This window comes from Mus musculus, chromosome 9, assembly GCF_000001635.26.
Source record: "Mus musculus strain C57BL/6J chromosome 9, GRCm38.p6 C57BL/6J".
In the NCBI taxonomy this organism is placed as follows: domain Eukaryota; kingdom Metazoa; phylum Chordata; class Mammalia; order Rodentia; family Muridae; genus Mus; species Mus musculus.
Window position 1 is genome coordinate 68460017 of NC_000075.6, and position 27228 is coordinate 68487244.

At 43.3% G+C, this 27228-nt stretch overlaps 1 long non-coding RNA gene and 1 other non-coding gene across 2 annotated transcripts in view; both read right to left on the reverse strand.

The window, feature by feature from the left end:
• Positions 1-1322: 1322 nt before the first annotated feature.
• Gm22169 lies at positions 1323-1429 on the reverse strand. Its single transcript, XR_003948536.1, has one exon. It is a non-coding gene; the product is annotated as a U6 spliceosomal RNA (small nuclear RNA).
• A 9456-nt stretch (positions 1430-10885) lies between these two features.
• The window catches only part of 4930502A04Rik (RIKEN cDNA 4930502A04 gene), a 49299-nt gene continuing 32956 nt past the window's right edge, over positions 10886-27228 (reverse strand). Inside the window, exon 4 of the long non-coding RNA NR_040737.1 lies at positions 10886-11295. This is a non-coding gene — a long non-coding RNA (RIKEN cDNA 4930502A04 gene). The remainder of the gene's footprint in view (positions 11296-27228) is intronic.

The following is a 27228-nucleotide window of genomic DNA, read 5'->3' on the forward strand; positions in this document are numbered from 1 at the left end:
TCCAGCTTCTCACCATTTACTTTGATGTTGGCTGCTGGTTTGCTGTAGATTGCTTTTATCATGTTTAGGTATGGGCCTTGAATTCCTGATCTTTCCAAAACTTTTATCATGAATGGGTGTTGGATCTTGTCAAATGCTTTCTCAGCATCTAACGAGATGATCATGTGGTTTTGTCTTTGAGTTTGTTTATATACTGGATTACATTGATGGATTTCCGTATATTTAACCATCCTTGCATCCCTGGAATAAAACCTACTTGGTCAGGATGGATGATTGTTTTGATGTGTTCTTGGATTTGGTTAGCAAGAACTTTATTGAGGATTTTTGCATTGATATTCATAAGGGGAATTGGTCTGAAGTTCTCTATCTTTGTTGGATCTTTCTGTGGTTTAGGTATCAGAGTAATTGTGGCTTCATAGAATGAGTTGGGTAGAGTTCCCTCTACTTCTATTTTGTGGAATAGTTTGTGCAGAACTGGAATTAGATCTTCTTTGAAGGTCTGGTAGAACTCTGCACTAAACCCATCTGGTCCTGGGCTTTTTTTGGCTGGGAAACTATTAATGACTGCTTCTATTTCTTTAGGGGATATGGGACTGTTTAGATCGTTAACTTGATCCTGATTTAACTTTGGTACCTGGTATCTGTCTAGAAATTTGTCCATTTTGTCCAGGTTTTCCAGTTTTTTTGAGTATAGCCTTTTGTAGAAGGATCTGATAGTGTTTTGGATTTCTTCAGGATCTGTTGTTATGTTTCCCTTTTCATTTCTGATTTTGTTAATTAGGATGCTTTCCCTGTGCCCTCTAGTGAGTCTGGCTATGGGTTTATCTATCTTGTTGATTTTCTCAAAGAACCAGCTCCTCGATTGGTTGATTCTTTGACTAGTTCTTCTTGTTTCCACTTGGTTGATTTTACCCCTGAGTTTGATTATTTCCTGCCTTCTACTCCTCTTGGGTGAATTTGCTTCCTTTTGTTCTAGAGCTTTTAGGTGTGTTGTCAGGCTGCTAATGTGTGCTCTCTCTAGTTTGTTTTTGGAGGCACTCAGAGCTATGAGTTTCCCTTTTAGAAATGCTTTCATTGTGTCCCATAAGTTTGAGTATGTTGTGGCTTCATTTTCATTAAACTCTAAAAAGTCCTTAATTTCTTTCTTTATTCCTTCCTTGACCGAGGTATCATTGAGAAGAGTGTTGTTCAGTTTCCACGTGAATGTTGGCTTTCTATTATTTATTTTGTTATTGAAGATCAGCCTTAGTTCATGGTGATCTGATAGTATGCATGGGACAATTTCAATATTTTTGTATATGTTGAGGCTTGTTTTGTGACCAAAAAATAAGGAATGCTTCACGAATTTGCGTGTCATCCTTGTGCAGCGGCCATGCTAATCTTCTCTGTATCGTTCCAATTTTAGTATATGTGCTGCTGAAGTGAGCACAAGCCTTTCTTTTAATGGAACTTGCTCTATACCAGGCTGGCCTTGAACTCAGAAATATATTTGCTTTTGTGTCTTGAATGCTGGGATTAAAGGCATGTACCTCCATCCTTGAGCCTCTATGCTTTTCAGGGCCTCTATTCCTCAAGATTCAGATCAAAAGCCTGTGTGTTCCAGCCTCAAGATCTGGATCACAGGTGTGCCCTCAATTTCTGGACTGTAGCTCATTTCAGATTAAAAGTCCAAACTATTCATTGTTCAACTGCAAACACAAACAATAAGCTTAGCCAGGTGGAATCTTGCCCTGAGATCACTGCTCTCTTAGTTTCTTTGTCCTCTTGAACACAGGATCCAACTCTATTCCACTTTCTGGTGCCCCTTTATTATTACTCGAACCATACAGTTTGTATTTTTTCTTTTAAAGCTTGTTGTGCTTGATCAGAATGTTCTTCATGAGATTAATCCAGAGAACAAAGTCTCCAGTGGGCTTTTTTTTGAGATTTCCTTTGTCCAGTGCAATTAATATAAATCTCTTTAATTTAGCTTCAGGTAGACTCTTCAGACAAGGGCAAAAAGGAACCATGTTCTTTGCCAAAACACCACAAAAACAGTCTCTAAGCCACGTACTGAAATTCTTCTCCACTGAAACCTCTTGAGCCAGATCTGCACATTTCAAGGCACTCTTCACATAGCCCAAGCTGCAAGGCATTGGTCCTGTGGCCATAATTCTGTATCACAGTTACAGAAAGAAAACTGGAAGCCAGACCAGCTCATTGTTTTCTTCTCAGTTGAACTTAAGTCTGTATACTGTGAGGTAGGAACTGAGTCCAATTTCCTGTGAGTCTATCCTTTAAAATAAATTCTGAAACCAAATCTAAGTTACCCAGGCTGTTTGAAACTCATTTTACATCCAAGATAGGCCTTGAACTTGTCCTGGGGTCTTCATGCCTAAGCCTCTCAGGTAGCTATAATTACAAGCCTGTGCCACCAAACCTCATCCATAGCCCCAGTTTTGAAAATATTTTCCTTCCCCTTTTTATTCTGTACTAAACAGTATTCAGCAACCTATGTAGTTTCCTTCTAGTTCCATTCCCCCACTTTCTTATCCAAGCCAACAACCCTGTCTTAATTATGGCAGCATTAGAGGTAATTTTGAAGTCAGGTTACATATGCCCTGCAGCTTGGTCCTTATTATTCACTTTTATGCAACTGGTCCATCCATCCAGTTATCTCTTCATCATAATGGAAACACCATTTTCACAGGATCTCATTCATTCATATATTTTTCATTCTTTTACAAGATAATGTGAATGCCAGGCCTGTGGCAAGCACTAAAGTTGGTACAGAAAATGGCAAATATGTAAAGCATACTCCCTATCTTAAGCTTCTACCATAGTGCAAGAAAGAGAGAAACAAATATTCCACAGTGCACCAAAAGCAAAAGCTCAGTCAATAAATATTTAGTGAGCACGCGCCATCAGCTTGGCACTGTAGAGTACTGAACTTGTGTCAAGTTTCAGCTTTGCCAATGCAAGTGTGAGCTCTCTTCCCAGCCTGATGTCGCCCACATAATATCTTTTCCAAGCTGCACATTTACTGCTAACAACTTGGAGACTCCTCCTATGAACATTTTCTACGACAAAATCACAATGATGTGACTAGGAATACTTTCTTATCACCGTGGTACTTTCACCTTTTCAAAGTATATTTTAGATCCATTATTTTGATTTTTCTTTTCATGGTTCTCTGATGAGTTACTATTTTGTTTTTTATTATCTATTGTTATTTTATGTGTATGCATGTTGGCCACATGCATGCGGCACCCAGAGTTGCCTGAAGAGGGCGTTGAATCTCCTGAAACTGGGATCGGATGGTTGTGAGCCACTGTATGGGTTCTGGGAACTGAACCCTGGTCCTCTGCAAGAACGGCTCCTAACATTTACTATTATTTTTATTTGACAGAGGAAAGTAGATCACAGAAAACTTAAAAGATTTGGCCATTAACCTTCAGTGAAGGCAAGAAACCATTCCCTTTCTTACTCTGCCTGTCTCTTTTCACATTTCTCTCATTAGCATCTTATCAGCATGTACCTTGTAGGAAAGGCTTCCCATTTTGGGTATCACTTTTGAGCTCCAAGGGAAGCTGCCACAACGGCACTGCCTGTGGGAAGACGACGACGATGGATTGACAGCATTATCTTTAAGTGCTGATGGAGATTTATGAATGGGGGTGGGGAAAAGAATCAAGATCATTTTCACTACTATAACTGCCTGAGAAGATTCATAGTGTTTCTGACATGTTCTTCATCGTTTTCCCCAGACTTCTACTGGCAGGCAAAGGTCGTTCCTTCCCATCCAGCTCTGGAGTGAGGTGATAAATGTGTTGGGAAGCTCACACAGTACAGTCTTCTGAGTTATAAACAGTTTTCATTGATACAAATGTTTAAACTTTGCTTGCAAAACAGCAGTGTCCCTGATAAATACCATCCCCATTGTGAGACTTTTAAGGATATGGGCTTTAAAAAAATATGAAGAGGTCTAAGTGGCTGGGAATCTTTACTTAAACCATGTGTTTACTTTTACTTTATATACACGAATGTTTGGCCATGTGTATGTTGACAACCGTACTTGGGCCCTCAGAGAAATAGCAAACACTCAACTGCTGAGCTGTCTCTCATGCCTCTAATGTTTTAGTTTTGCATGCCTTTAAGATTGTATGCATGGGCTGGTGTCTCTTAGTATTCAGTATAGATGACACAGAACTGGCCAATGAGAACTTAAAGGAATACTTTTACTTTTTCTTTGCCATGGAAATCCCTTCCCCCATGGGTCAGTAAATGTAGCAGCTGAATTATGAAGATGTGCTCCTTTGCCTAGGTATAGGGAGAGATAAAACATTGTCCCCAAAGCAAGCATTCGTCAGGGAGAGGAGCCAAGCCTGCCGGAAACTTCCAATGTGGTATTAGCATTAGAGCACATAATCATAGCTGGGAAATGCACCCACAAAATAACCAGTGAGGAAATAGTGATGCTTATGTGTGTTCGTGGGCTAATAGAGATGTGTGCATTTCACACCTTTATCCAGTGAGAGGACCAAGGAAAGAGGATGCCCCAGGAGCACTGAGCACATCTTGTACTAAGGTCTTGAGTCCTCCATAACACTTGCTAGTAAAATGGAAGTGAAGCTCTTGGGGGTTGGGGAGTGACTGGTTATAAGACTAAAGGAAGAAGAGCACAAGGTGGAAATAGAGCATCTGCAGAACCACAGAATAGATGTTCAAACAGCAAAACAAACCAACAAACCAACAAACCAAAAAAACCCCAAACCAACCAACCGACAAAAGACAAAAAAACAAAAAGCAAAAAACCAACCAAACCAAACAACAACAACAACCAACCAAACAACAACAACAAAAAAACAAAGAACCAAGGATGAAGGCATCTCATAAGGGCACAGGGATTCTCTGTGGCCAAACCTGGGTGAACAGAGCAGCAAAAGAGAGAGGGATCATTGGATCATGGTTCACAGAATTAAATAAACATTAATTAAATAAATTAATTAAATAAATCAGGTCCTCACTGATTAAAAAGTTTGAGAAAATGTGTCTGTGGAGAAGGACAGACTTTTCCTTACAGATATGCAGTTAATCACTGCACAGGGAATTTTAAAAACACAAGCTAGCAAGAGATGACCACAGTGAAAAAATGTTGTGGGCTGGTGACATGGCTCAGTGGGACAAACCACTTGTGGCCATGCCCCGATAACCTGAGTTCAATCCCTGGAACTCACATGGTGGAAAGAGTGAACCGATGCCAACAAGTTATCCTCTGACCTCTGTACCTATGCCCTGCCATGTCCACATGCATGTGTGTGCACACGATAGATAAATGAATGAACGAATGAATGAATGAAGACAGGAAAGATCCATGGAGAGATGTTAAAAAGCCATAGTTATAAGTTTAAGGAAAAGCAGGATACACAGAAGTACCTCTCATGGTATTTATTTATTTATGTATCTAGTATATATAGTAAAGGGAAGAAGAGCAATTGCACAGAGGCACAGTCTGGCAGACTGGCAGACACTTCCTCTCCTCACAAATGGATTAAGGTGAGTTGACATCATGTCATCCCTGGTGCAAAGCATGTTGGTGTACTTGCTCACAGAGCAAGTTGAAGTACAACTTGTCAAAAATGTGTAACCTCAGTCTAATGAAGAAACACCCAATACACCCGAAGGGAGCAGTGATGTGGTCAGCCAGGCCTTTGTTAAAAAAAAAAAAAAAAAAAAGGAAGGCAAGTTAGATGCACTGTCACACCCCTGAGAGAGAGGTTGGGAAGGCATGGCAGCTCAGGGCTGTGTGGGGTCCTGCATTGGACTCTGAAATAGGAAAGTACTGTTAGAAGAAAGAGTGCTGAAATCCAGATGAAGGCAGGGCTTAGCCAACAGTATCCCACAACGTTAAGTTTTAAGCTTTCATCATCCATCGTACATCTACATACGATGTCATATCGCAGCACCGCTCTGCGAAGGATGTGTAGATGTGCTCTGTGAAAAGGTGTGTGGATGTCCACTGTGACAACTGAAAATGTTATGCAAACATAAATTCCTTTCAGAGGTGAGCGGCATATTGAGTTACAGCATTTTCTTTCCTCTGACTGCTGTGTGTGTGCACATGTGCATATGTACATGTGTGTACACACATGCAAGTGCACACACATGCACGCTCATGTGGAGGGCCGACAAGGATGTTGAGCTTCCCCTTTCCGTCAGTCTCCATCTTATTCTCTTGAAACGGGGTTTCTCACTGAATTGAAACTCACTTTTTCCTCTAGGCTGTCTGTCCTGTGAGCCACCCCCACCCCCACTCATCTCAGCCCCACCACGTCGCAAGTGGCCACATCCCGCCATGCTGGGGTTACAGTAGCTGTATGTGGCCAAACCCAGATTTATTTTTTAATGTGTGTACTGGGATTCAGACTCAGGATCTCAGGCTTGCATGGCAAGTGCTCTTATCCCCCGAGCCATCTCCCCAGCCCTAGGACTGCTTCCTTTCTCTTCCTTTTTTGAATGATTTCATTAATTGGAACCCAGCTGTCTGGAGGTTTAAACTTCTCTCTACTGCTGCCTTGAGCTGAGCTGATAAATATGATATTATCTAGAACTTATTCATAAAATTCACTTGCAGAAGAAACCCTGGGGTTAGTGCAGATCCAGGAGAGAGAAGTTCTGAGCTCCAAGGATCTGGGCTAACCTCCGTTTCTACTCTTTTCTGTCCTGCTTAGCCCCAATCTCTGAGTAGCCTCAATACCCCTAGATTTGTCCACAGTGCTTCCTCAGCCAGAATTACATTTCCCTTTAAGCTACCCACATGCCTTTTCTATGAGTTAGACCTCAGATTGAGTGATGGACCTGCCAAAATTAGTCATGGGCGTGGCAATGACGTAACTCTCTGACTCTTGATTTCCTGGGCTGCAGAGCCCAAGCAGGAGCTTTTACTCGATAGACTTTTAGATGTTCAGCATCATAATCTGTGTCGCCAGAGCATCACAGTTTCTGTAACTTTCCCTAATTCTTTTGGTCTGATATTGCTTGTTCTGTGGGCCAGGTGAGCTTTGAACACTTAGTCTCCCAAGTAGCTGGGGGCACAGGGTGCTCCCCACCAGGCCCACCAGTCCTTTATGTTAAGTGTGAATGATGGAAGGCTCAGCGACACCACCCTTTTCCAGGGTTCATTCCCAGTGTTCTCATTAAACAAAACTCTCTAACGTCTGCTTTCTGCCTGGCCCTCTGTGTTGGCCTGTGCTTAGAAGCCTTGGTGATAAGCAGTCAGCAGTGTGGAGATCCCGGGAACAAGCCTAAGTCTAGGAGACTGAAACAAACACACGCTCCCAGTGTAAGCTGTGTTGGAAGAGGAGTGGTGTTGGTTTCCAACCCTGCTGGGTTCTCAGGCTAGAGTTAACTACTCTACCTCTGCTCTCAGACAGACTCTTTTATTCACTGTATTCTTCTATAAGAGCAGGAGCAAAGAGAGACAAAATTGAGGCCTATTATTTACAGTTAAAATAAAAACAGTTTTCTGAAGTTCTAAAAACTTCTAAGTTTAAAAAAAAAAAAAAAGACAGTATTCACCAGGTGCATCATGAGCTGGGAATTAACTTCCACTTCCTGACAAGCTCTTATACTGCCCAGCTGGCCTTGAACTCACTATTGCTGGCTTCTGATGCTCCCGTCTCCACATCCCCAATGCTGGGATTACAAGTATGCACCATCTCATCCAGTATCTGCAGGATTAAGACAGAACCCAGAGCTTCATGAGTACTGGGCAAGTGTTATACCCACTGGCCTATGTTACCAGCCTCCACCCCTGCCCACTCTGCAACTTGTATTCTTTACCGATTTTTGCACGTAGGCATTCGGCTACTTTGAGCTATGAATGGTTTTCTTCATTGCAGTGGTGGAAAAGGCGCTGACCTCAGTGAGTGGTCCAGTAGTAGACACTGAGGTACACATAAGCTACAAACCAATGTGACCAATTAAAGCCCATGCAGGTCTGCAGAGTGGAGAGGGCAGGGGATCCTAGCATAGGCATTACCAATCTGGCTCTAGGGGAAACTGGGTTGCTCTCTGGGAAAGCGCCAGGGTGTCCTCAAGGAGAAGAGGAAGAGCAGGCACTACGGAGTAATGTGTCCAGATCAGTGGTAATGTTACAGCTGTGAGGCAGAGACTGGTCAAGGAAAGGGAATGAGGTCTTGCTGGTATATATTGAGGCCAACTTGAATGCCATATCTGGGATGTAAGATATTGGTGTTAGCTTTTGTCAAGGTTGCTATCCTTCTAGATGGTTCCATGCTTTGTTCTCATGCTAAACCTGTTTCCACTAGGCTTGCATCTGAGTTGCCCACAGGCTGTATCTGTACATGGTTGTGCATGCTCCTCAGATCTCTTTCAGTCAGCAGCTAATGCCTCCATGTCTCTCAGATCCTTCTCTATTCCAGGTCACCTCTACAGCCCTGGGGTCCTGTTTTTGCCTACAAATGTATCTTCGGGCAGGTCGGAAATGCCAGCGTAGAGTAACACTATCTTACCTTCAAGGCTGCTTGCCAGAGGTTCCATGAACTTGGCTTCCCAGAGTCAGCCAGTGCCAGTTAAGGAGGCATAAACAGAGTCTGGAAGTGTTGTCAGCATCCATATTAAAAATAATGTGTGTGCAGTTGGGCAGCTATAGTTGAGGTACTAGAAAAAGATGTGTTAGTCTCAGGACTCCACTGTCCTCTGCCTCCCCAGCCAGGCATTAGTGGTGCTCCCACTACTATTTCCTGGACTTCTGGTTCTAAAGTCACTCCTAGGGTACTGAACTCAGTTAAATATTTTACCAACTGAGCCATCTCCTCACCCCCTAGAGAAAGCTGTAAATCAGGACTCAGGTGATCTGGATTCTCTGCAGTTCTACCTTTCCCAGCCACTGCAGTAAGGTACACTCTCCTAACATCAGGACCCACTTCTGTCAGCTGAGATAGGTACTAATTGAATATAGCTGTCTTCTCTTGAGAGCCGGAAGTGATAATGAACATGAAAGCACTCTGTAACTTCAAAGAACCTGTGCAAATTGAGCAAGGTTCTGTTCGTTTATATGATAACCTTAAATAATCACGACTATAATTGAATGAGTCTTTGTTGACATTCTGAGATTTTAAAATTAATCCCGGATGTTTTCCTAGACAGATCATTACCATCATCATGTGTTATGGAAAGAAGGAGGCTCTAATTTAGCTGAACATTTCTTGAATGTTTATTTCATGTTGATTTTGTCAGATAGTTCCTAAGTCCACCTCGGCGGCAGAATTTTAGCAAAAGCTGATAGCACTTGGACAAAATCCTTCCATATTTGGCCTCTGGAGCCAGGGAGATAATAATACTGAGACAGCACATCTGGAGCTGCAGAGGGTGCAGCAGTTTAAAGCAGGCACTGCTCTTGCAAAGGACCTGAGTTCAGTTCCTAGCATCCATCAAGCAGTTCACAACTGCCTGTGACTACAGTTTCAGGGGATTCAACACCCTCTTCTGGATTCCACAGGCATCTCCACTGACAGTGAGTCCCCCCAACATACATCTATACACACACATGAAAATAAAATAAACCTAGCACACACATATAAGCATGCACACGTGTGTGCACACACATACACATGAACACACATGCACATGCAGTGCACACACACATGCACATGCATAAATGTATACACACACACACACAGTGAAAGCAAGTGTGGTATTAAGTGCTAAAGGTAGCGAGGCCAGGCAGAGGAACTGGCTGCAGATGGCTTCACCTCCTTTGACTTCTCTGATCTCTAACTTTGAATGGGAATACTCAGAACTTCTTAAAGACTTTGACTGAATACATGGTACAGGGATAAGCATAGAATATTCTTTGTAGGTAGCTCAGTGCTTCAGATAGATTTTAGCTACTGTCATTAGGAGAGAGACATTTCTCTTTAGATTGACAGAACTCAATCATATTCCTGGGTGTTGGTATGTGTCTGACAATGCTCTGCAGATGAACACGTTATAACACAATAGAAAATGCCCTGAAGGCACAGGTGAGAGGGCTCAGATGTTTCAGCACGTGAAGGCACTTGCTGTGCAAGCCTGATGGCCTGAGTTCAATACTGGAACTCAAGTAAAGGTGAAGGACAGAGGGGACTTCTGCAAGGTGATCCTCTGACTTCCACGTGTGTACTGTGATATGCACACACCTCACACAATACATCTCATGCAAACAGATATACATATACATCATGCATACCCCATGCATATGCATAGCATATACACATCATCGGTACCCTATACACATGTATCACACCCCTCACCATCACTCTGTCACACACACATATACACACACAGACACATACACACACACACACTTACACCATGCACATCCTATCCATATCTCTCTCACACACACACACACTCACACACACACATTGTGCATTCCCTAAACACAAGCATAACACACATGTGCATGCACACACACACACTTACACCATGAACACCTGATATCCATTTATATCTCACACACACATACACATTAACATCATGCATACCCCATACACATGTATCACACACACATACATTGTGCACACCCCATATACAAGCATAACACACATGTCCATGCATATACACACATACTTAAACCATGAACACCTGATATCCATTTATATCTCACACACACATACACATTAACATCATGCATACCCCATTCACATGTATCACACACACACACACATACATTGTGCACAACCCCATAAACAAGCATAACATACATGAGTGTGCACGTGCATACAAACACAATTTTTTTCAAGAAAAACCCATGTAATAAAGCCATATCTGCAGAGTTCAAATCCTTCCTGGCTCCACACTGGCCATCTAATAGCTTGAGGTAAATCACCTTGCCTGTCTTCCTTCTAAACACAAAGTGAACTTTATTCTTATTGCTCATGATGAAGGCCTGGTATGTCTTTCCATCCAACACTAAGTACTGGTGTCTATAGTGTTCTTTCTTTAATGCACAAAGTGAGGACTGGCCAGGAAAACCTTCCAGCGCCATACACAGAGGAGGCACTGTATCTCAGACAGTGTTTTCTTCCCAGCACCAGGTATCCAGAAGCAGATTTTCCACCGGAGACTCGGGACTTGCCCTCCTCTCTCATCCCACACCATTTCTGACTACAGCATCCAGTGGCAGGTTGGATTGGCACTGTAGAGTCATTTCAGCCCCCGACAACCAGCTTCCTCCTGGTGGAAGAGCAGACACTCACTACGAGGGGCTTCCTTGATGTGTGTTTTATAGTGAAGATTCTTTGTTCCGTTCTAAAACCATAAAAAAGGGTGGTAAAAGTATTTGATAAGTTGTTGAGAATTATTGTTTCTTGGTTATTTGGGGGAGAAATTAAAAGTGATAATTCTTTATTGCTACAGACACATTTTTTTTTTTTTGTGAGACAGATTCTCATGTAGCCCAGGCTAGCCTTGAACTCCTGATCCTCCTGCCTCTGACTCTAGAGTACTGGTGTTACAGATATGTGCTACCATGCCTAGCTAGATCTTTAAATCCACATTTGAAAAACAACAGCATGGATCAGAAATGGAGCTGGTTTGAGCAGCTCAGGCCTGGCTGCTTGGTAACTGAGCCCTCATCTTCCCCAAGCCCACTGGAAGAGGTCACATTCTGGCTTCATTTTGTCATGCTTCATGAAGAAGGTCTAGATCAGTTGTTTTCCATCTTCTAATGCTATAATGCTTTAATACAATTCTTCATGCCATGGTGACCTCAAAGCATAAAATTATTTTGTTGCTACTTCATAACTATAATTTTGCTGCTATTGTGAATAGTAATATAATGTGAATATCTGGTTTGCAGGATATCTGATACACAACCCCTCAAAGGGGTCACAGGTCCCACAGGTTGAGAACCATTGGTCTAGATTCTCCTGTTACAGGATTTGCATTTTCAAGGATCCCAGTGGGAAAATATAAAATGCTTACCCATAGAATGGATTATTCATTTTCATTTTTTTGTCTCAACTACAGATTCAGTCTCCCCAGTCATGACAATTCATCTTCTCTTTCTCTAGTTTTGAGAAGCAGAGACTGTGTCTGATTCCTCGGTAGGTGGTTGGTGATTATGATCATGAGTGTTTAACAAGTAAATGAAGTGTGTGTGTGTGTGTGTGTGTGTGTGTGTGTGTGCGTGTGTGTGTGTGTGTGTGTGTGTGTGTGTGTGTGAGCACAAATGCACTGAGATGAGCTTCCTTCCAGCTTGTACCTTCTGACTTAGACCAAAATATTGACTAATAATTTTTGAAAATGTAATGACTCTTTTTTTTCATCATTTTAGCATGTTCTTCTGGCTTTTGGGAACATTGTTATAGTATAATTATTAAAAATATAATCATGCTCTTCCTTTTTACTATATTCCTCCCCATAGTATGCCACAGCCACTGGTTAAGCATGTATGAGTCATAGAGACAACATTCCTGCCTTCACTGATCTTAATATACAGAAAATGGATAGAAAATAGCCTATTGGAGGCTAAGGAGGTGGTTCAGTGGGTAAAGTGCCTGCTACCAAAAAAAAAAAAAAAAAACCAAAAAACAAAAAAAACAAAAAAACAAAAAAAAAAAAAAACAAAAAAAACAGAAAAAAACAACAACAACAAAAATAACCCCATGAGTGTGGTCCCTAGGACCCATGTAAAAAGACGTATGTGTGCACTTGTAATTTCAGCGAGGAAGGGATGGAGACAGGCAGATGCCTGGGATTTGCCAAGTTAGCCAGCCTATCGTAATCACGAATCCCTTGGCCCATGGGTGATCCTGTCTCAAAAAAACACTGTGGATGCACCTGAGGAAAAATTTGGAATGTTCTCTAGCCTCTGCATACATGAGCACACATGTGCAATTGCACGCATGTGCGAGAGCACACGCACAGGAATTGGTAAGAGTATGAAAGGGAGATTGTGTGTGGCAGAGGGAAAATGATGCTTCCCTAACTGGAAAATTCTAAACATCCAGCTGAGACAAGTCCAAGAGTTAAAGCACAGTACATTAAAGACTGAGGAAAGTGTCCCTCCTGAGACCATCCCTACTCAAATTCATTTCTGCCAATCATAATGTCCTACTTACTGGATCTGCCTCAGCAACTGCCTTCTCCCTTCTCCTACCTGAGTCGCCCTGACTGCTCTGCTAATGGACTGAGCTTCCCTCCCTATCTGACACAGCATCACATTAACTACTTCTCCTACCACCTGTCCCTCTCCCTCTTCCTGCATCCTGGTGTTGACACTTCTGCTCTGCACTGCCTGTCTACCCTACACCCCATCAGCTAATGAGAGCCAACAGATCATGAGGAAAAGACCCAGAGCTTTGAAGAAGGATAGACTTAAGTACAAAGTCCAGCTTCACTAATGAACAGTTTTGTGACCCGGAGCAAGCAGATTGTTGTTCCAAATGACCAGAGAGGCCAAATAAAAGGAGAAATTTGTGTTTCAGGGGAAAGAAATTGAGAATTATTTTTATCCAATCTTGATGGTTTGAGTGTGTTAGTCAGCTTTGTCATTGCTGTGACCAGATAGCTGAAAGACACAACTTACTGGAGAAAGGGCTTGTTTTGGTTACATTATTTTAGCCATTGTCATGGGAAGGATATGGAGAAGGAGAACAGTCACACCATAGTAGCCAGGAAGGAAAGGGGGAAGAGGAGAGGCAGGAGAAAGAGGGAAGAATAGGAGAAGAGAGGGAAGGATGGAAGGAAAGTAGGAAAGAGAGAAGGAGGGGAAGAAAGAGAGTGTGTGAGTGTGGAGTGTGTGTGAGAGAGAAGAGAGAGAGAGGAGAGAGAGAGGAGAGAGAGGAGAGAGAGAAGTACATTAAAGAGGAGAGAGGGTAGAGGGAAGGAGAGAGAGAGAGAGAGAGAGAGAGAGAGAGAGAGAGAGATTGTGCCTATAATGCCTATACTAGCTGGCTTTCTCTTCAAGGTAATATCACCCACATTCATTGAAAGATTTCTGCCTTTTCGCAGTCCCCTCAGGGAAAGCTCTCATAGAACACACCCAGCCCACCAGCCTGATGCAGTCGATACTCAAAGCTATCCATGACGTTTCCTGACTCTTTCAGCAGTAAGTTATAATAACGTACACTCTGTGAACTTCTCACACGTGTTTCCCCATAAGCCCCCTGTAGTATTCCTATGAGATGATACCGCACCACAGTGACAATCCTTAGCCCATTTCACCCCCATGTGGCATGGGAGACCTGGGATGGACCATAGAAGTAGCCTGTGCCTCGGGTTTCAAAAGTTCCGACCAGCAGCATCCAGACTTAAGCATCTTAAATGATTAGCCTCCTATCCTTCAGGGAATTGTTGGAATTAAATAAGATAATATATAGGAATCACACACACACACACACACACACACACACACACACAAAGCTCTGCCTGCTACCTTCCCCTCTAAAAGCAGAGTTGCTAGGAGGAGGGTGTCCTGCTTAGAGCTCCATTGTCAGCGGGACACAGCCTATAGTCATCTAAGAGGAGAACCCACCTGGGGCATTGCTTATTTCAGATTGGCCTGTGGCCCTGTCTGGGGAGGATTGTCTTGATTGTTAATCAGTGTATGTGGGCCCAGCCCACTATGGGTAGCACAATTCCCTAGAGGACTGTAATAGACTGGCCCAGCAGTGGGCTTCAGCAAAGAGCCACTCCTTATCTTCTCGCTCATGGCTCTGCCTGCTGTGAAGGCTTCAACCGACTAATCTACCTTCCAGCTTCTACCAGGTCCCCTTGCCTATCATCACTTTGCTGCCCTTTGGCACAGTTTACTATCAAGAGCATTGATCTGTAAGAGGATGGTTGCATCCGCCATAGAATGAAATTTGGGGGACATTTAAAACAGTACTGAGAGGGTGGTCTATAAAGAGAGGGGCAGAGATTATGTGTTGGCATCCCCTTGCCCCCAAAGATGTTTCTATCTATGAGAAAGAAGGAGGGAGAAAATCTACCCAGAGCATGGGCAAACTGCCATGGAGCACACATTGAAATACCTGGAAGCAACAACCTGTGTTTATCTTCCCTCATCCTGCGTAGACGCCTGCATCTCCCTGCTTCAACTCAGACTGTCCACCCTGTGGTTATCAGCTGTCAGTCAAGCATTACCTTTGCTAGCATTCTGTGTTTCCTCTTATGTCTCTTCTGGGTTTAGTATCTTCTCAGTTCACTCTCATTTTTCAACAGTATTTATGGGTTTAATTAGTGTATGGGGTTACGTGTATGAGTGTGGCCAGTGGAGGGCCATCTACACACGTGACAGTCAGAGGACAATTCTTGGGAGTCAGTTCCCTCCTTCCACCATGTGGGTCACAGGAATTGAACTCGGGTTGTCAGCCTTGGTGCTGGAAGCCTTTACCTGCTGGGTCATCTGACTACTCTTACTCCTCCCCACCCCTCTTAGAGGGTGCTCATCCACAAGCATAGGCATACATTTTTTTGCAACCTATGTTTAATAAGGGTTCAACCTCTCCTCTAGCCCACCACCCAACAGAGGTAGTGGAAGAGGAAAGCTATTAGGATGTGGGGGAAGTGGACCTGTTCAGCAATAGTTCTTTGGGGTCAGGAGGTTCAATCTTCTTGAGCAGCGGTTTAGTCCTGTAGCAAACACAAAATATGATTCAGCAGCTGCAGATCAGTCCTCTAGGCAGACAATAGGCACAATCTGGCTGCTACAGTCCAGTCCTTTGAGCAAGCAGATACCAAGCAACTGTGTAGTTCAACCCTGAAGAAACCATGAGGCTCACCAAACAGCCTGAGGCGAGGCCACAGAAGGTCAAGTGCTGCAGGAACCTCAAGAGCAGTTCTTGGGGGAGTTTCTCTCAACGTTGGAGTTATCACAAGTTGAGCTCAACAAGGCTATGTAAGGCAAACTAATACATGCGTGTCTTTAGCAAAGAACAGTGAGGTGGAACAAACCAACCCGAAGCCCAGTGTGCGTCTCCCACTGTCTGTGGGGTCATATTTACATTCCTTCATCAAGAGTCCTTTCATGTGTCTGCTCTATCCAAACATCCTCCCACCTGTGTCTGCTTCAGGAAAACAGCCTTTCATGTGCTTGCTTCAGTGAGACATCTTTTCATCTGTGTGCCCCGGCAAACCATCATTTGGCATAACTAACTTTCCAAAGAACTAGAAGTTCCCACTTCACACAAGAGCTTTTCAGGGACAGGCTACGGAGAGGGCTTTTGAGGCTTTCCATGTCTGAGAACTGTCATTCGGGTCTGAAGATGGTAACTTAGGTATAATAAATTCCCTCCTCACTTCCAAGGTTCCGTTCAGTTACCTTCTCTGTTCACACGCAGCCGCTAACTACCCGTGTGCCTTCCAATTCCTGTCATTTTGCCCATGCACACGCAACACCCCATCCTCAAACCTTTCAGGACTTTCTCATCCTTCTAGCTTTCTGGAAATTCAGGTCAATGCATGCCTGCGTTTAAAAAATTAATTGCATTAGGTACTGAGGGGAGCTAGCAGCCTGGCCACTCTGGTCCTTCAGCTGGAGCTGATCAGGACTGAACTGAAGCCCAACCAATACGAAGCCAGAGCCAAGAACTCACAGACTAGCGGGGAGGAAATGAACCCCGCCATATGCTGCTGGGATTTGCGAGTTGTTTGTTGTGATCGAGAACCTGATAAATACTCATTGACTGTCAATCTGTGCGAAGCATTCAAACACGGGTTTGACGGTCTGCCTGCGTGTGTTTATCTTTGTGATGTGCATGTGTGTGTATTTACGCAGTGTGTGTTCAGTTAGGGCCTGGTCACTATGGGACTGCCTTCAGAGAGGTTGAGGAGCATCTGACTACATCCTTGGAGTACTTTTTTTTTTCTATTTTTTATTAGGTATTTAGCTCATTTACATTTCCAATGCTATACCAAAAGTCCCCCATACCCACCCACCCCCACTCCCCTACCCACCCACTCCCCCTTTTTGGCCCTGGCGTTCCCCTGTACTGGGGCATATAAAGTTTGCATGTCCAATGGGCCTCTCTTTCCAGTGATGGCTGACTAGGCCATCTTTTGATACATATGCAGCTAGAGTCAAGAGCTCCGTACTCTTAAATGTCATCTGATCTTGGAGAGCTCTCAGGAAAACCCCTTAATTCCCTTCCTAGGTGGTCATCTGAAGGCTGACGTGAAGCTACTCAGTGGGATTAGGGAGTTGACTTTATCTGACTACAGCTTTCAAGCTGATGTCTTACCCCTGCCTGCTTCTACCTCCAAGGGTCAACCTGAACTCCCTGTGTCTATTGTGTACATAGAGCAAACCCCTGGCTCCTCACTGGGGTGAGAGGCTTAGAGAATAGGCTAGATGGCTCAGACGGGTGACTAGGGTTTCCTAGGTGACTGGTTTCCAACTAGAAGGCATTTTATTGTAGGGAGGGTATTGGTGATGTGGGGAGACCTTTTAGCACCCAGTAAGTAGAACCCTTGGCTTCTTACAGAATAGACTGCAACCAAAACAAAGGACCATTCATGCCCGGTGAGAAGTAACCTCACACAGGTTCCAGTGCTCTCCTGTTCTCAGCTCTTCTACTGCCTGTGTGTAGGAGCCTGGAGGCTCTGGTCCCTGAGTGCTTTCCCCTGAGGCTAAGGCATGAGTCAGCTGCTGTTCTCAGAGCTCTCTGGGCAGGGACAAATGCTCCAAGGATTCTCCACCCAGCAGACTTCCACCTCTAAAATGCTCTGGTGAGATCTCCGGCCCACTCTCGCCATGCTCCTGTTTCATGTCTTTATATTTGTTTGCAAGAGAGATGATATAAATGCCCTTGATGAGTCAGACTTGACTGGGAGGCTACATCCCTCCTAAAACCTTAAAGAACTATTTTCCATCACTTAAAAAATTATATAATTTTTTTTCATACAATATATTTGATCATAGTCTTTCCTCTCCCCCAACTCCTCCCCGGTCCTCCCCACCTCCCTAAGACTGTAAGAGCCAGAGCCAGCAAGTGATTCTAAGGAAACAGCCTCATCCAGACACAACAGGGCTGATAGACATAGAAACCACAGAGACCGTGACAGCGTGAACAAGTCCAAACCAGACCAAGTCCTAGTACCGAGAAGGGGAGGTGGACACCAAATCCTACCCTCTCCAAGAAGGAATTTGCAATTGATTCCTGCTGGGAGAGGAACAACCAGTTTTCTTCAGTGGAGTGTCACTGGGTATATTGACCAGTGCAGGCTTTACAATATGTTTCTCTCTCTCTCTCTCTCTCTCTCTCTCTCTCTCTCTCTCTCTCTCTCCCCCTTGTCTGTCTTTTTCCTAGGAGCTGTAGAGTAAAGTAACTTATCCAGAAAGAAGGGGGCATTGGGAGTTTTTACTCTTCTCGAAACTGCACTGTGGTATGAATAGACGTAGCAGCCAATAGGCATGGGAGGTAAGATGGATGAGCTGTTCGAGCCCACAAAAGCCATTGTGGGTCATGGGACTCAGTTGTCCGCATGTGGCTTGTTGCTGTGGTGCGGAATCTGAACACTTGCTCACCAGCAAGACAATGGAGGAGGCAGTAGAACCATTAAGAGGTGAGACAGTGGGTTTTCATATTGGAGATTTTGGTATATGGGGGCCTTGTCTCTTTATATGGCCCTTGCATTCTTTATTGCTTTTCTTTCTTCTCCCCTACTCCTCTCAGAAGGCATGATGCTGCTGTTACCACCCCTCCTCTTCCTCTCCCCACCCCTGCAAAACCATGGGCTTGTTACATCTCAGGAACATGTCCTTGTAGCTTCCCACCACTAACCTTTCCCTTTGAGCTGATTTTCAACTGTTTGGTTTTTGGGTTTTTTGTTTTGTTTTGTTTTTCTGGTTCAGGATTGTGTTTTTCTTTTTAAAATATGTTTTAGATACTCTTTTACAACGTTATCCACACTTTACTGAAAGGCGGCTTATTAATGTTTAAAAGCCACTCCAAAGCTCGCACCTTCATTGCAGCTGAACAACAACAAAAATACATAATGCAAAAAACCTGAGAATTCTACTTTTATTAATTAAACGGCAGTATAACAGGTTCCTTTGCTTCCAGTTGTGGTTTTAACCAGACAGATTTAGAAGTGGATATTGGGCAGTTATGAGGCTATAAATAATTTTAGACTTGGAGTTTTAAGACAAATAAAGCAAGGAATGCATGCAGCAGACAAAATTAATTCAGCCCAGCTAGTCTACAACAGCGATTCTCCCAGAGAAATCAGAACTAAGGAAGAGAAGCACTTCCCACTATCTCACTGCACACACTCTGGTCCCCCGACTTTTACAGTCTTTCTCTCCTCTTTTCTGTGATGTTCTCCATGCCTTAGATGTAGGGGTTGGGATTTATGCATATTGATTCTTGCCTGCATGGAGCTCCATATGTGTGCCTGGTACCCACAGAAGCCAGAAGAAGGTGTCAGATCTTCTGGAATTAGAGGTGAGCTACGCTGTGGGTTCTGGGAACTGCCCTGGGCCCTCTGTAAGAGGAGCAAGTGTTCCTAACCTCTGAGCATCTCTATAACTCTATAGTAGAGCTTTTGATAAATATCTGATGATAAGGTACATGAGCTGCAGTTAACTGGTAGCTAGGGGGAAGGAGTAGCCATGTCTGGGGGACTGTAGGGAAGATGGATGATGGCAGAACCCCTGGGTGGATCTAGGACAGGAGACAGTACATCAATCTTCCTACTGACAACAGAAATCCATAAGGAGAGGATGGCTCATGATGGCTAGTCTACATAGCCTCAATGTTAGAGTGAGAAGCTTGGCATAGCTCTCCATTTATAAACATGGGAGGGTCACTAAGGACCACCAGACAGTGATGTAACCCAGCAACAAGAAGGTCAGCCTTCACAAGTCAGCCAAAGATAAAGATACAATCTTGGGTATCAAAGCAAACTTTTAGAAATTCGTCATGACAACAAATATTGGTGAGGATGCAAACTAAAAGGAGTCATTACGCATGGCTATGGGATTGTAAACTATCCCAGAGGCAGTGAAAGTCAGCACGGAGGCTCTTAAAATACTAAAAATAGATCTACCCTGTGCCTGGGTATGATACTGTTCACCAACAAGATCTCGCTGAAACCCCTCCCTAGTTTCAGGATGGATCTGCAAGGATCACATATCAGCTTGGTAAGGATCTCTAGATGCCTTAGTGACACTGAACCCAGAGGTCTAAGAGAAGGCCACTGGCAATCTCTAGAGGGACAAGGATATGCAGATAAATGAGAGAAGGAAAGAAGCTTGATGAACCAGATGCCTCCCATTCATACTAAACCTGCATGCTTACATTCCATATCCATCAAGTGGATATAAGAAACAGTCATAAAATCAGCATTCAAAAAACTCTCAAAGTCTAATATCACTTTGGTCAAAATTAGCCGTATCATTCCCAAATAAGAATGTTTGAGCCTGGTGAGATGGCTCAGTGGATAAATGCTTACCATGTAGCATGAGTCTTGAGTTCAGATCCCCAGCACCCATGTAATGTGTTGGGCCTGGTAGCACATACCTGCAGTCCTAGAGTTAGAGGGACAGTGACAGGTGAATCCCTAGGGATGGCTGAATTGATGAGTTCTAGGTTCAGAAAGAGACCCTGTTTTACAAGGAATAAAATTCAGAGAAACTGAGAAATATACAGAAGATTCACTTCAGGCTATCATATGCATACATATCTGCACAGACAAGCAAGTCCCCCAAATACACACACACACACACACACACACACACACACACACACATGCACAGGTAAAAATGAATAATAAAATGAGAATATTTACAATGTCCAAAGATAAAGCAGAGATAAGAATACATAATCTTGGAAGTAAAATATATGGAGACTTAAAATGCTGTGAGTGACATATGCAGTAGATGAGATATGATTTATGACATCATTAATACAAATAAAAAATGAAAAATGCAAAGGTTTTCATTTCCCTTCGCCCCCCCCCCCCACCATTTACCAGGGATTTGCAGATGAAAACAACAGGATACCACTTCACAATCATTTCCTTAACCAAAAATTTAAAGCCTTAAAATATTAGTGTGTGTAGGTATGGATATAAATATAAAATCCCACATACCGCAGAAGCATAGAAGTTTTCACCAGTTTGTTATTAAATATTTAGAAAGACCCATACACAGGAAGTTGCTTATAATTTACAGATCAGCCAGACAACTGCTCAGTATCCCAGAGGGATTTTCACACTTGCTATATGGGGATATATAAAAGGACCATCATAATAGTAAGTAAAACTTAAAGCCAACCTTGCTTTTTCCTCTCTCTCTCTCTCTCTCTCTCTCTCTCTCTCTGTGTGTGTGTGTGTGTGTGTGTGCACACGCTGTTTGTGTTTTTTTTTTTACTCTTTGAAAAATTCATCCATGTGTGCCAGGCATCTTGATCATACACTTCCTACCTCAAACTCTCTCTGTGATACCAAACTCATCTCTTTCCTAACTTTGTGTCCTCTTTATTTTTATTTATTTGTTTGTTTGCTTAACCCACTGCATCACACGTTCGCATGTGTAGGCACATATGTGTATGAATGTGTATGATCGCTCTTGGCATCATCCTCAGTCACTTCTTTACTTTATTCACTGGGGCGACATCTCTCAGTCAAATCTCGAGCTCACCGATACAGCTCGTCTTGAACACTTTATATCACTTAAAAATAATGAACTGTAATTATCCATGTGTCAACATGAATAAGTCTCAAAAATTCTGTGTAAAATGTGTGATATGTTATTTATATACATTTAGGAAAGTGTGAAGGGTAATTATATGTTGTTTAAGACACGTGTGTGTAGTAACACTATAATTAGATGTCTAATAATATGAAAATTATGGGCGGGGTAGAAGCAGCAAATTCAAAACACCAGTTACTTCGGGGAGGGAAGAATGGGTGAGATTAGAAGGGTGGGAAAGAAAACCATAGTAATATCTCCAGTTTTTTTTTAAAGAGATCTCAGGAAGTTATAAATAAATGTGAAAGGGAAAATATGTAAAATAAGTTACTTGTCTGATACCGAGTATCAGCAATTAATATTTTGCTGATCTAATTTTATAGGTATTTCTTCTTCATACATTCACATATTTCTCTAGAATTTTTAAAACAAATATCAGACATCTACCTTATGCTACTTTGAAATTATCTGTGAGAACTGAGATAATTCTATTTTACTTCTACTATGATTTTAGATTTTTCTTATTCTATGATTATACTATTTTTATTTATCATTTGAGAATTTCACACATGCATGCAATGTATTTCAATCATATTCACCCCCTTTCCTCTTCTAATTTCTACAAGACCCACTCCCACCCCCTTCCAACCTCTTGTCCCTTTTTGAAATGTATAATCTACCAAGTCCAGTTTGTGCTGTCTGTGTCCTTGCAAATGTGGGACCAGCCAGTGGAGCATGGTGGACCTAGCAGGGGCCACAGTCTCAAATAAAAAAGATTCTCCCTTCCTTAGAAGCCATCTTCTGTCCATAGCTCCTCACTGGGGACTGCAGCTCATGGCTGTTGCTAGAATACTGCCTTACATGAACACAGGCAAACAACCACAGCTGCTGTGAGTTCTTGAAAGCAGAGGTCCTGACATGTCTAGAGGATACTCTTCCATCCCAGCCCTTTGCCACCACTGGCTCTTACACTATTTCTACTCCCTCCCCCATGATGCTCCCTGAGCCTTCATGAGGAGGAAATGTAGAGACCGTTTATTATGAAAGGGACGGTACTCCAGAAAGTGGGAATAGTTTAGTGAGTTGGGAAAAGCCATTTGTATTAAAAATGTAGTCGTTATGGCACTATCCTCTTAACCAAAATTACTAATAATTCCTGTGGGATGTGAGAGTAAGAGTTCCTTACAGAGACTCCTAACTCCTAACCCCTGAGCACCTTACCTTAGATCGAAGGTTCTCAATCTGTGAGTCTCAACCCCCAAAAGACCACTGGAAAACATGGATATTTACATTACACTTCATAACTGTAGCAAAATTGCAGTTACGAGTTTATGGTTGGGGGGTCACCACACCATGAGGAACTGTATGGATGGGTTGTAGTATTAGGAAGGGTGAGAACCACTGCCTTAGCTGGTGAAAGGGTGTTTGCCTGTGTGGTTTAGGCAATGGGCTTGCTGTAGGAGATTAACCTTACTTCTCCAGGTGGGCCTCATGGAAATACGTGGGCATTAAAAAGAGGAAGAAGATGAGACAACATAACCAGGAAGTCAGACTGACCATGGAACATCTGGCCCCACTGGCACTGAAGAGTGTGAAAAGGGCCTTGAGCCACGTGCACATGACCTCTAGAGGGTGGAAAAATCAAAACAAAACAAAACAAAACAACAAATTCTTTCCTATAACTTCTAGAAGGAATACAGCCCTGCTGACATTTTGAAAGCCATCTGGGACTTCTGACCCCGACCTTTTGACTGTAAGATAATGAGTTTGTTTTGTTTTAAAGCTAAGTTTCTGATAAACTCTTATATCAAAAAATGGGAAACCAATGTGGTCCCTTAATATTAGGTAATGAGTTTTCAGTCATTCTTCTCACCCATCTGGGAGACATTTCCCAATAGATTTATGCTCTGTGTCTCAACAGGAAAACTAACTTAGGTGCCAGAGACCATGGATTTGTATTATATGACTTTGGGAAGTCTTTTTCCATTTGATGATTTTCTGCTTTTGTTTTGTTGTGCAAGCTGTGTAGTGGCGGGGTCAGTGGGGGATAGAGGGCTTTAAGCAGGATCCTATAATAGAAATAAATTAGTGAATACAAATATAGTTTCAAATTCAAAGCATGATGCAGCAATAACCATAATGCCTTGATTTTCAATTAGACTGATAATCTTTAGGTCGACTTTACCAAGCTTCTTCTCACAGTCCATGGCCCCACACCATCACATCTAGAGAAAGTCCAAATCCCTACATATCTGACCTTTGTTTATCCTAAAGAATAAGTCCCACCATGAAGCTAGTTGATGATGAGGTTGTTTCTTGAAACCCAAGTTAAAGAACCCTCTGAAGGAGGGAGAACAGCGACTGGCCACTGGAGAAGAACTGAGGCACTCGGATGAGCGTCCATCTGCCCACTTAGACCTTATCGACTCAGACACAGCTGAGTGGACACAGAGAAGGGGAACCTGGTGACATGTGACTTCCCATAGGAGGCCTGGCTAACTCCCACACCAGGTTTAGCAGGCCCCACCCAAATGTGGGAGCCACCTTGAAAGGAGAGAAACTGAGGAGTTTGAACCTAAATTGATTGACTTTTTCTTATAAAAAGGAGACTATTTTAAGACATAGTATTATTTTAGTGAAAAATGCTAATTTTTCTTTTCTTTGTCTTTTCTTCTCTTTCCCTCAGTCTCCTGGAACTGGAGCTCCGGAGCACAGGGCACACAGTGGTAGGAAGTTTCATATCAGGTGTTCTAAAGCCTTCTTCTCTGGGAGTGTCCCAAGTAGACTCATCACAGACACAGACACGGACAAGAATTAGAAAGAAGTCAGCCTAGCTTATAGGGATAGACATTTCCTGCTTCCTCTACAGTGAGCCTATAGGAAGACAGCTCAGAAGAAAGGTTCAAGTGTTGTCAAGAGTCAAAGCAGTCCTTCACCTACAAGCTTCCCCAAGGGAAGGACTAAGGGCTCCCTCCCACCCTCGCCCTCACTCCTATGGAGCACCCTGCTTTGTGCACCATCATTACCCAGCATCCTCAGCGGGCTATGAGCTCTACAGAACAGGACCAGTGGTTTCTCATCTGCTGGTTCTCAGTATCTACCTGACACACAACCATTGCACATTTAATAAGAATTTACTGAATGAAAAAAAAATTAGCGTTTTCCCACAAGAGAGAGTCAGTCTTTTGGCTTGTGATTTTTCTCAGTCACTTTTTTTCTTCTTTTCAATTTCAATTCCATAAGGGAGAAACAATCCTTGTTAATAATTAATATTCAATACAGACGAGCAGACCAGAGCCCAGAGAAATGAGGCAGTAAACAGCGCATCTTCATAGAGAATGGGGAGGCAGTCACAGGATTTGGGGCTAGGAGGGCTCCATGGAATGAAGCCATGTGGGTGGTGGCAAGGGCTGAGCAGGGAACGTCTTGTCTCAGGTATACTTCAGATGACTCCAAATGTGGTGACCAACATACACAGCATTTTAATGTAATATCTAAAAAGGCAAAATTCATGTGAAACAAAAATAGCGTTTTTTCTTGATAATAGGATGGTGATTATTAACTTCACCCCCTTGGTCACTAGTGTGGCCTGGTACAACTTTGACAAATCACATCTTTATTTAAAATTCTGGTATTTTATTGGATTTACTGGATTCTGGTTTCATTTTGCATTATAGTTTTTAAAATGTTTTATTATTTATTTATAATTGTGTGTGTGGGGGGGGTGTATGAATGTTTCTACGTGTGGATGCAGGGACCCTTGGGGAACAGAAGCAGGTAGCAGACACCCTGGAGCTGGAGTCACAGGCCATTGTAAGCTACTTTATGTGGATACGGGGATTTGAACTCAGGTCCTCTGAAAGAGCAAGTCCATGTTCTTATCTGCTGAGCTGTCTCTCCAGCCCCTAGGTTGTTGGTTTTAATGCTGCAGTAAGTGTGATTGCTGAATTTCGAGCATCACTTTAACTCTTGCATAGAATTAAGCATATCACCTCCCTGGCAAGGCCTGGACCTTGGGGAGTACACTATCAAGCCACCCTCCAGGACAAGGTGAGACTTTTACCTGGGCCTAACCCTGAGTTTCTTAGATCACTTAGGCTGCCATACGTAAAATACTCCAGGAGAGGATATATTCTCAGAGTTTGAAGGCTGCAAGCCCAAGATCAAGGTGCCGATGTGATTGAACACTGATGACCCCACTACCACCACCAGGTAGGGCTTGTAGATGACTACAGTCTCCCTGTATCCTCACAGAGGAAGGAGAAGAAAGCAAGCAAGGTCCTTGGTGTCTCTTCTTGTAGGGGAGATATCACTGGCATCTTGAGAACTCAACTCATGTTCTCATCCTACCCTAATGAGTCTTAGAGGCCCCGCCCCATTCACAGTATTCCACGAATAATACGAAATGTTCAGGATCCAAATACCTAGTGGTCTATAGCACCACTAGGAGCCTCTCTCTGATACTGGTGACCCAGCAGGGCTTCCCTGTGCATCAGAATATCTTACTTAAAGTCTTTCCATGATCTCGTTCTTGCAAAGCATCTGTGCAAGCAGGCTTTGTTAGCTCCCTTTACAGAAGGCGGAAGCAGGCATTGGAAGCGGTAGGTAGCACACAGGCGTTATGCGAGTGAACCTGCAGCTCCTGATTCCTAAGCAATGTCCTTTCTGCCAATACTGCATGCCTCACAGCAACCAGGAAGGATGCTACATATGTACTCTGCTTTAACCCCCACTTGCTCCAAGCAAATCTTCAAGGTAAACTGAACAGGAGTCCTCTTCCCTATTTTATGGGTGAGGCTACTGAGTCTAAAAAGCCTCTTGCTAACTCCAGTCACAGGGAGTCTCACTGAGAAAAGTGATTTCACTTCCTGGATTCTCTAAGCCTCCTGCATAGGAAACAAAAACATCCTGTCCCATCCATGTGAAGTGAGAAGAGGGAGTCTGCCTACAGGGAGAGGGCTTTGTAACCCCATTGATTGGGAGGGCCTTCCTGCCAAGGCTCTCTGGTACAGCTTTTGGCCTCATGCAACCATGGAATGAGCCGGCTTTCAGGCAAGCTGTTCGCATCCAGCTCCAGCCTTTACTAGCTGCCAGGGCCTCTGATGTTCACAGCCGTCCTGTGGGCAATGGCAGGTCCCAGGCTCACAAAATACAGATGGTCCCCAGGGCAGATTGGGGGAGCGCCAAGCTCAAGGCCCTCATCTCAGCAGTGCCGATCAACTGGCAGCTGGAGAAGAGGCTTTCAGACCTTCCAAAAAACATGCTTTCCCCCTCTCACCCCCCAAACAGGAGGAAACAGGGGCCCAACTCCCCATCAAGATCTGTAAAAATGCCAGTATGTGTCTAATGGACCACATAACTCGAAATTTGATTATGGCCGCCGAAGCACAATACTGGAAAGAGACAGTTGATCCCAGCCAAGGACAGCAAATGAAATAGGAAGAAAATGAAATCCCTGGAGGAAGGGCTCAAGAGGTCTCTTGTATTGGACATTATCTTAAGAAACCCAAGGAATCTGTCAAAGGCTTTGTCTGTTGGGTGGA